The 8,742-nt window shown below is 39.8% G+C and overlaps 1 pseudogene; it reads right to left on the reverse strand.

The window, feature by feature from the left end:
* Positions 1-303: 303 nt before the first annotated feature.
* On the reverse strand, positions 304-1,980 carry LOC102509859 (annotated as a pseudogene).
* Between the last annotated feature and the right edge of the window lie 6,762 nt (positions 1,981-8,742).

Genomic DNA, 8,742 nt, shown 5'->3' on the forward strand with positions numbered 1-8,742 from the left:
TTTAAGCCGAGAGGGCAGAGTAGAAAGTCATGAAACAGACCTGTATACATACATATGGGAATTTGTTATATGATAGAGAAATAAAATCAGAAGAAATGATGGATTATTTAGTAAATAGTAATGAGAAAATTTTCTCATTGTAAGGAGGAAAATACAATCAGATCCCTATTTTATATAAAAGTAAACTCCAAATGTATTTTTTAAAAATCTAAAGGTCAAATGTAAAATGAAAGAAGAAAATACAGGAGACTATCAGGAAACGAAAGAATTTCTTTTTTTTTTTTCTTCACACTATGACAGTTGTATTTTATTTGTTCAAGGACTCATTGCAAGCATTAAACCAAGCACAGGCTTTGATTCTGTGAACCCAGATTCAGAGATTTAGGAAGATAAAAGCAAACTGTGCCCCATGTACATGGATGAAAACTAAAGGCTCATGGTTAATTACATCGTAGTTTTTAAGTTTCTACAACCTAGAACTAGAAGCCAGTAGTCATGGGTCCTTTAGATCCTTCTGGATGTCCCATAGGGTGTCTGCACTTTTCTTGTGTTGGGCAACCTCATCATCCTTCAGCTTCTGGTTGATAAAACTGGTTAATCCTCAAGCATTCAGGATACATGGAAAGCTCAGGAAGACTTCATTCTCGATGTCATACATCCCCCTTACCATTGCTGGCACTGGGTGAATCCTGGAGATATTTTTCAACATGGATTCAATACTTAATCTAATAGCCCAGTTGGTGTACCCCTTTAGGTTGATGACTTCATAGGCACTGTCAACCACCATCTTATGCACTCCTTCCAATTTTCACTATCATTGTCCACTCCCATTTCTGGATTCAGTTCCTGGAGAGAAACGGCTGCCACATTCACCCCACTCCACATAACCACACTTGAGTTGCCATGTTCTCCCAAAATCCATCCGTGGCAGCTGCTGGGATGAATGCCAACTTTTTCTGCCATAAGATAGCGGAATCTAGTAGAATCCAGACTGCACTCATTTCCAATCACACAGTGTTTGGGTAATACAGTTAGTCTCCAGGTAATATATGTGAGAATATCCACTGGGTTAGAAACCACAATTATGATTCAATCAGGACTGTACTTGATGATCTAAGGAATGATGAACTTGAAGACATTAACGTTCCTCTGCACCAGATTGAGACAACTCTCCCCCTCTTGCTGGAGAACTCCTGCAGTCAAAACCACAAACTTGAGATTGGTGGTCAAAGAGTAATCTTTATCTGCCACATTTTTTGGTGTCTGAAGAAACAAGCCCCATGCAGAAGATCTGTCATTTCGCCTTTGTGTTTATCTTCCAAAATATCCACAAGAGCAAGTTCATCAGACAGAGACTTTCCCAAAATGCTGATGGCACATGCTGTGCCAACTTTCCAGCACCCACTACAGTGATCTTATTGTTGGGGACCATTGCCTCTTCTTCTGCAACTGGTGCGATCAGCTTTTCCTTAAGAGTTGCCATTGTGCACAGGGGAGAGAAAATTCTCTAGACGGCTGTAAGTGTGCCACAAAGAAGACAAGGTCAGCAGCATGTGTCTCCTCCAGCACAGGATATGCAAAGAGCAGGATTTCTTTAATAAATTTGCAGGTTGGGTCCTCTGGGAAACAGTCTGTAAGATAGAGATTTGCACGCGGGAAGTTTATTGGGATATGGGCTCAACACAGATGGAGGAATGAAAGAATCAGGATCCTTCTGAATTGAAACTTGAACTGGGGCCGTCTCAGTCTGATTCCATGAGGAGCTCTGGAGTTGGGACAGCTCTTCTGATTTGGACTGAGTAGACTCAACCTTTATTCTTTGCATAGACCAGTCATTGGATGCAGGCTGTCCCCAAGAAGTGGGCATGACCCTGGGAAAGGCAGCTAGTCAGGGACATTGCCAGAGTTTCCGACCTCCTCCTCTTGGCTATTGGGTACAAATGCTGCTAAGAACATGGGTGTACAAATATCTCTTTCAGATCCTGCTTTCAATTCTTTTGGATATACACTCAGAAGTGGAATTGCTGGATCATATGGTAGTTCAATTTTTAACTTTATGAGAACTTCCTTACTATTTTCCACAGTGGCTGTACCATTTTTCATCCCCACCAACAGTGCACAAGGCTTCCAATTTCTCCACATCCTCCCCAACACTTCTATTTTCTGTTTTTGGGATAGTAGCCCTCTTAATGGGTATGAGGTGATATCTCATAGTTTTGACTTGCATTTTTAAATCCAATTAAAAAAAATTCTTCCAATCCAAGAGCATGGGATATATTTCCATTTCTTTAAATCACCTTTAATTTCCTTATCAACATTCTATTTCACTTCTAGTGATTGGACTGTTCAAGTGGTCTATTTCTTCTTGATTCAGTTTTGGTGGACTGTATGTTTCTAGAAACGTGTTCACTTCTTCTTGGTTGTCCAATTTGTTGCCATATAGTTGTTCATAGTATTCTCTCTCTCTCTCTTTTTTTTTTTTTGTATTTCTGTGGTATTGGTTGTGATTTCTCCATTTTCCTTTCTTATTTTATTTATTTGTGTCCTCTCTTTTTTCTTCTTGGTGAGCCTGGCCAGAGGTTTATGTAATTTGTTTACTCTTTCAAAAAACCAGCTCTTGGTTTGATTGATTTTTTTTCCTATCGATTTTTTAATCTCTATTTTATTTATTTCCTCCCTGATCTTTATTATTTCTTTCCTTCTGCTTATCCAATTTATTTTTTAAAAGTAAAAATTTTGTCTTTTATAATTGTAAACGCAATACATGCTCATTGTAGAAAATTTGGAAAATTTAAAAAATCATAGTGAAAAAAACTCAGAATCCTGTTACTTTAATCAATGCTAAAATTTTAATAAACTTTTAATAGTTTTAAGAAATAATAATAGTAGTAAGTAATGGCTTGTGCTTAATTTATCAAACAAGTGTTTAGCATAGGAAAATAAAATTTCCATAATTAAAAAAAAATCAATGCTAATACTTTGGTTTGTATTTGTATCTTTCCAGTCTTTTTTCTGTCCATATTTCTGGATGGCTGATGCTAAGCCATACTGCCCCTTCTAGGTGAATGCAACCCTGCACCAGGGTATGTGGCTTGATAAGCAGGGCACAGCTGGATTTCAAATCTCACTTGTCCCTAGGGCAGGGACACTGTGCAGTGAAGGACTTGTACAACCATATGTTGTGGTTCTGAATGTACCTATGGATTTTGTTTTATATATATATTTTTAATAAAATATGAGAGCACACTATTTGGTAAACTATGCTTGGATAGAATATAATTTATTTCAGTTCATTCCTATTTGTCAGTTAAATTGTTTTCAAAGGTTGGATATTATAAAATCTTGTTGGTATGACAATACTTGTACATAAATATTTATATTTAGAATTATTTCCTTATGATAAAGTTACTAGAAATTGCCTTGAAAATTAAATTTACTAAGTGCTTATTATGTGCCCTAGACTGTACTCAGAAATACATAGATAGAGATATACAATCCTTATTACAGACCAATGATGTAGGTAGGTACTCTGGTTATTATTTTTGGGGAGAAAGCTGAGGCACAACAGAAATGAATAAGAATACTTGGTTATCTGATCCAGGTCACAAAGCTGGAAAGCAGTAGAAGTGGGTTTTGAACACGTCTATCAGCTGCATCTGCTGTAGAGCCTGGGCCCTTAACATGCTATGGTGATTCACTTTAAAAGAGAAGACAAATGGATTTGAGAAGAGTTTTAATAATAAATAAGCCTTACATCATCAGTGGAGTAGACCCTGACCACTTGACAATTTCCACAGGAGACAAGACCATTCAAAAAGCAATAGGTTTTTATTAACATATTTGTTAGAAAGAAGAATTTCTTGACAGGATGATTGGTATTCTAATAGGATATACATGGTTCATTTCTGAGCTCTTCTTAAGGAAAGCAACTTTAGAAGACAATTTAAATTTAGATTGAATTTGACTACAAATGATAAATCTTCATGTGTTTTTAGTTTAGATTCCAAGTTATCTGGGTCAATGATGGGATTGTGTTGATATCCTCATCTCAGACGGTTCACTTCCCTAAGATACACCTTAGCTTCTGTTTTTGTTAAACAGAGGGTGATACCCTTTGTCCGCTTCCTTATAGAGATGTTAAGATATTGACTTCAGTCTTTCAAGCTCTGTGAAAGATGAATGTATGCAAGTGCATGCGTTAATGAGATACTGCTCTCTTTTTTTCATATAATTCTGGATTTTTGATATTTTAAATATTTAATAGCTTGAGAAATGTATACAATTTAAGACATAATTACATTTTTAAGTGGGGCTATAGGAGGTAAGATAAAGGAGGAAGTCTTATCTGGCTTCTAAGAAATCTAATTTCAGTACTTATATTGTATACACAGCTAAAGAGGGTAAAAATAAATAAAATGAGAAATTAATGAAAAGTACTAGTTAGAAATGGTTGATATTATGTTATTGACATATGCATTCACAACCAATGTGCCTATTTCTAACTTCTTAGCTAATTATTGTAACTTCTAAAGCAGTAGGGTTCAAATCAATTGCTGTTTCCTGGATGCATAATATTAAAGATGCATCTCCAAACCAGAACCCATATATTGCTGGTGGGAGTGAAAATTGGGATAAGTACTTTGAAAACCTGTTTGGCAGTATTAACTAAATCTTACTGATATACACAGCCTGTCATCCAGCAATTCCACTTCTAAGAGAATGTATACTTGCTTATGGCAGAAAACTTGGAAATAGAGAAAAGCACAAAGAAGACAATAAAAATAAACTGTCATCCTAGTATGGAGGTACAACTATTAACATTATTAAGGAAAATCATATTTTACACACTGTTTGGTAGACTTATTTCATATAGTAAGGTATTGTGAACATGTTTCCATTTAGTAGATACTCAACAATATTTTAAAAACATGTTATAATATTATAACATGACTAAATCATAACATATAGTACTTATCATAATTCTGTCTTGTTGGATACTTAGGATCTTTCTAACTTTTTCACTACATTTAAATAACATAGGTCAGTGGTAGAGTGCATGCTTAGCATGCACGCGGTCCTGGGTTCAATCCCCAGTACATTCACTAAAATAAAAAAGTTAAATAACATTGTAATGGACATTCTTATATATACATTTTTAGCAAACATTTGAATATTAGAATAAATTCCTAGAAGTGAAATTTCTGGTAAGTTTTAAATATTTAGATATAAATTGCTAAAAATTACTGTATCTTATATTCCTTTCAGCATGGTATGTTATTGTCCAGTATCCAACAATAGGCATAATTATTATTTCTAATCCTTGCCCAATTTATAAATAAAAACAATTGCCTCTTTTTATAGCTTTACTTAATATGGTTGGATTTTTTAAAATATTGGCTTTTTTTTTTTAGAATTCTCTGTTCATTTCCTTTGACTATTTTTCTATTCTTACATCTTATTTGTTTGAAAGAATCCTTTATAAGGAATAGCAACCAACATTCTTTCCATATTTCATGTGTTGTAGATTTTTTTTAAGCTTTACTACAAACTTTCTATATTTCAAATTTCTTTTCCAAGCCATCAAACAATAATACTTTGGTTTGTCCCCTTGAGGAAGCAGAACTTAGGAGAAATGATTATCACAGATAGATAGCATTAGGCACCTTTGTTGGACTTCATTTCTTATGTTTTCATTTCATGTCCTTTCTCTCCCATTTTCTTTTCCCTCTTCTTTATTTTAGGAAAACTATTTCTGCTAAAACAATGTTTCACTCCCAGAGGGCATAATGGATATATATGAAATTCATATTTGCAGGGAGGGAACTAACATTCTTAAGTGCCTGCCAGGTGTCAGGTACTATATGAGACACTTCACTACATTAATTCATGTCATCCTTAAAACAACCCTAATGAAGTAGGTATTATTTTCTTCATTTTATAAGCTGAGGAAATTGAAGATCATTCAAATTACATGTCCTTTCTTTCCTGTCTTCTTCCCTTTGGCCTTCTTTTTTAAATTTAAATTTATTTTTTTTTAAATTGAAGTACAGTCAGTTACAACGTGTTAATTTCTGGTGTACAGCATAATAGTTCAGTCATACATGTACATACACACATTCATTTTCATATTCTTTTTCATCATAGTTTACTACAAGATATCAAATATAGTTCCCCTGTGCTATACAGTATAAACTTGTTTATCTATTTTATATATAGTAGTTAGTATCTGCAAATCTTGAACTCCCAATTTATTCCTCCCCCCCATCCTTGTAACCATAAGTTTGTTTTCTGTGTCTGTGAGTCTGTTTCTGCTTTGTAACTAAGTTCATTTGTCTTTTTTGATTTTACCTCCACCTTGCTCCTTCTGAAGTCTTCGCCATCTTTGTTACTGCAATTCTATTCTTCCAGCTGCTCAGGCCAAAAACCTCAGAGTCAGCCTTGTCTCTTTCCTTCACACTCCACAGCTAGTCTGTGAGGAATCCTTGTGGGGTCATCACTGCCAACCCGGTCTCCATGGTCCAATCGCTCCACTCTTACTCCTGGATTATTTCAGTAGCCTTGGGATAGGTTTCTGCTTCAGCCTTTACCCCTTACTGTCTACTTTCAACCCAGCAGTGATCCTATTACAGTGTGTCAGAGGATGTCACTTTTCTACACAAAACCCTCCAATGGCTTCCAACTCACTCAGAGTAAAAGCCTCATTTGATCCTTCCTACTCTTACCTCTCCGACTTCTCCTTTCTGCCACCTTGGCCTCTTGGTTGCTCCCAGCACACACAGGCACATTCCTGCCTCGGAGCTTTTGTACGTGCTGTGCTTTCTGCCTCAGAAGTTGCCTGTCCGGATATCTTGTTCCCCAAATGCCTTCAGGCCTTTGCTCAAATATTATGTCCAGAGGCTTTCTTTGATCATCTCTTACTCTTTTCTCCCCCAGTCTAATTTTTCTCCATTGCGTTTCTAATTATATGACAGACCACATATTTTCTTTATCATCTGTCTCTGCCGCCTGGAAGGCTAGGATTTTTATGTTTTTGTTCTCTGCTGTGTCCCTGAGCCTTAGAGGGATGCCTAGCACGCAAAAAACACTCAAAAAATATTGGTTGAGTAAATGATCCTCCCACTTCCTAATTGTTAGAACAGGCCAAGGTGACTCGCTGGGCAAAACCTCCCCGCTCCTACCCCAGCTTTTTTTTAGGAGCCGCTTGTCTGCACTTGTTATCGGTGGAAGGCTGATAAATCCCAAGAAGTATTCGCAGCAAATGCATTCCTGCTGCCTTCATCAAGTACAGCAGTGGTGGGAGACTTACAGAAGGAAGTGTGAGGTTTGCATCCTCTGATTACCATGGGTGCAAGAGAGAACCTGAAACTAGATATACTTGATTTTGGTTGTCTCCGGGTGGCATTCATCGAGAATGCAGGGAAGAAGATACTTCCTCCAAAGGAGAATCTGATGCCGTGCCAGCAGGGTGCCACCACAGTGGGAGAAGCTCCACATCCGCCTTTGCAAGACATGGTGTGGCCCAACCTGCTCAGATTGAGGCTCAGCTCAAGTTTCAGCCACATCAACTGCAGGGTTCTGAATATGCCAAGAGGGCCTCTAACCAAGAATTTGATTCCTCCTCCTGGATTTAAAGTCCAGAAAGCAGACCTCTGTCTTTGCCACCCAAGGACGGAAGGTGTGTGGGAGGCGGAGGAATGGACTGGGGAGGTGGCGATGCCAGCCTGGCAATGGGCACCGTCTCTCGTGAAGGGCAGCTGGCCAACCAGCGGCCGGGCCGTCCAGGGTCCGAGGTCCGGGCTCTGGGAAGGATAGTGAGACAGGGCAGTGCCAAAGGCCCTCACCACTCCCGGGGTGGTGCGGAAATTGATCCCGACGTGCTCTCCCATTTTCCACGGAGTCCTGAGTTGGGGAAGCTTCCTTTTCGCCGTAGAATTGTCCGAATTAAAGAGCCCTCATTTTCAGGAGGAAAATCGCTAGTGAACTGCACACATATCCTGACGGACAACTCCGATAACGCTGACTCCCCTTGAAAAACAAACCAGCCGCCCCGCCCCGCTCTCCTCCGGGTCCCAGAACCTGGGCACTTTATTAACATCTACGAGGCCTCGTCTCCCCCTGCCCACTTCGGGGAGTTTGCCAGAAGTGCAAGGCGAACGTTTCCATCACTCAATTCGGCTCTCTGCAGGCTGTAATAACATTTTAGGAAAAAAAGAAACTGTAGTGGGGAAAGGGCGCCGATGGCCGCCGTTAAACCTCTGGGAAGTGAGAAATCTAAAACGTCCCAGTAGGAGTAGATCTAAATCTCAAAGTAGAGTCGTCTGACTTTCTCCACTCAGCAGAACCCAAGAAACGAGCCTTTTAGCCGTACTGTAAGGCTGATTTATTTTCTGCGTGTGTGGTGAGAGGAGTAGGGTGAAGGGGTGCAGTGCCGGCGAAAGGCGAACCCCCAAGGGCGAGGTGTCCTCCATTCCGCAGGGTTTAAGTTTCGGTGGAAACTTTCTCTCAGAGACTCCTCCTCCTTCACCTTGGAAACGGGCGCCGGGGCGGCCTTGCAGCGGAGCCCGCTGCCCCGCCCCCTCGCACCGCGCACCTGGCAGCCGCGCGCCCCGGGGGCAGGGGCGGGGCTGAGGGCGAGGCAGAGGGCGGGGGCAGAGGCGGGGCTGGGGGCGGGACGGCGCTGGTGGGGACAGGGGCGGGGGCCGGGCCGGACGCGCGCTCCCCTGGGCCGGCTGGGCAGGTTGG

This window comes from Camelus ferus, chromosome 2 (genome assembly GCF_009834535.1).
Source record: "Camelus ferus isolate YT-003-E chromosome 2, BCGSAC_Cfer_1.0, whole genome shotgun sequence".
In the NCBI taxonomy this organism is placed as follows: domain Eukaryota; kingdom Metazoa; phylum Chordata; class Mammalia; order Artiodactyla; family Camelidae; genus Camelus; species Camelus ferus.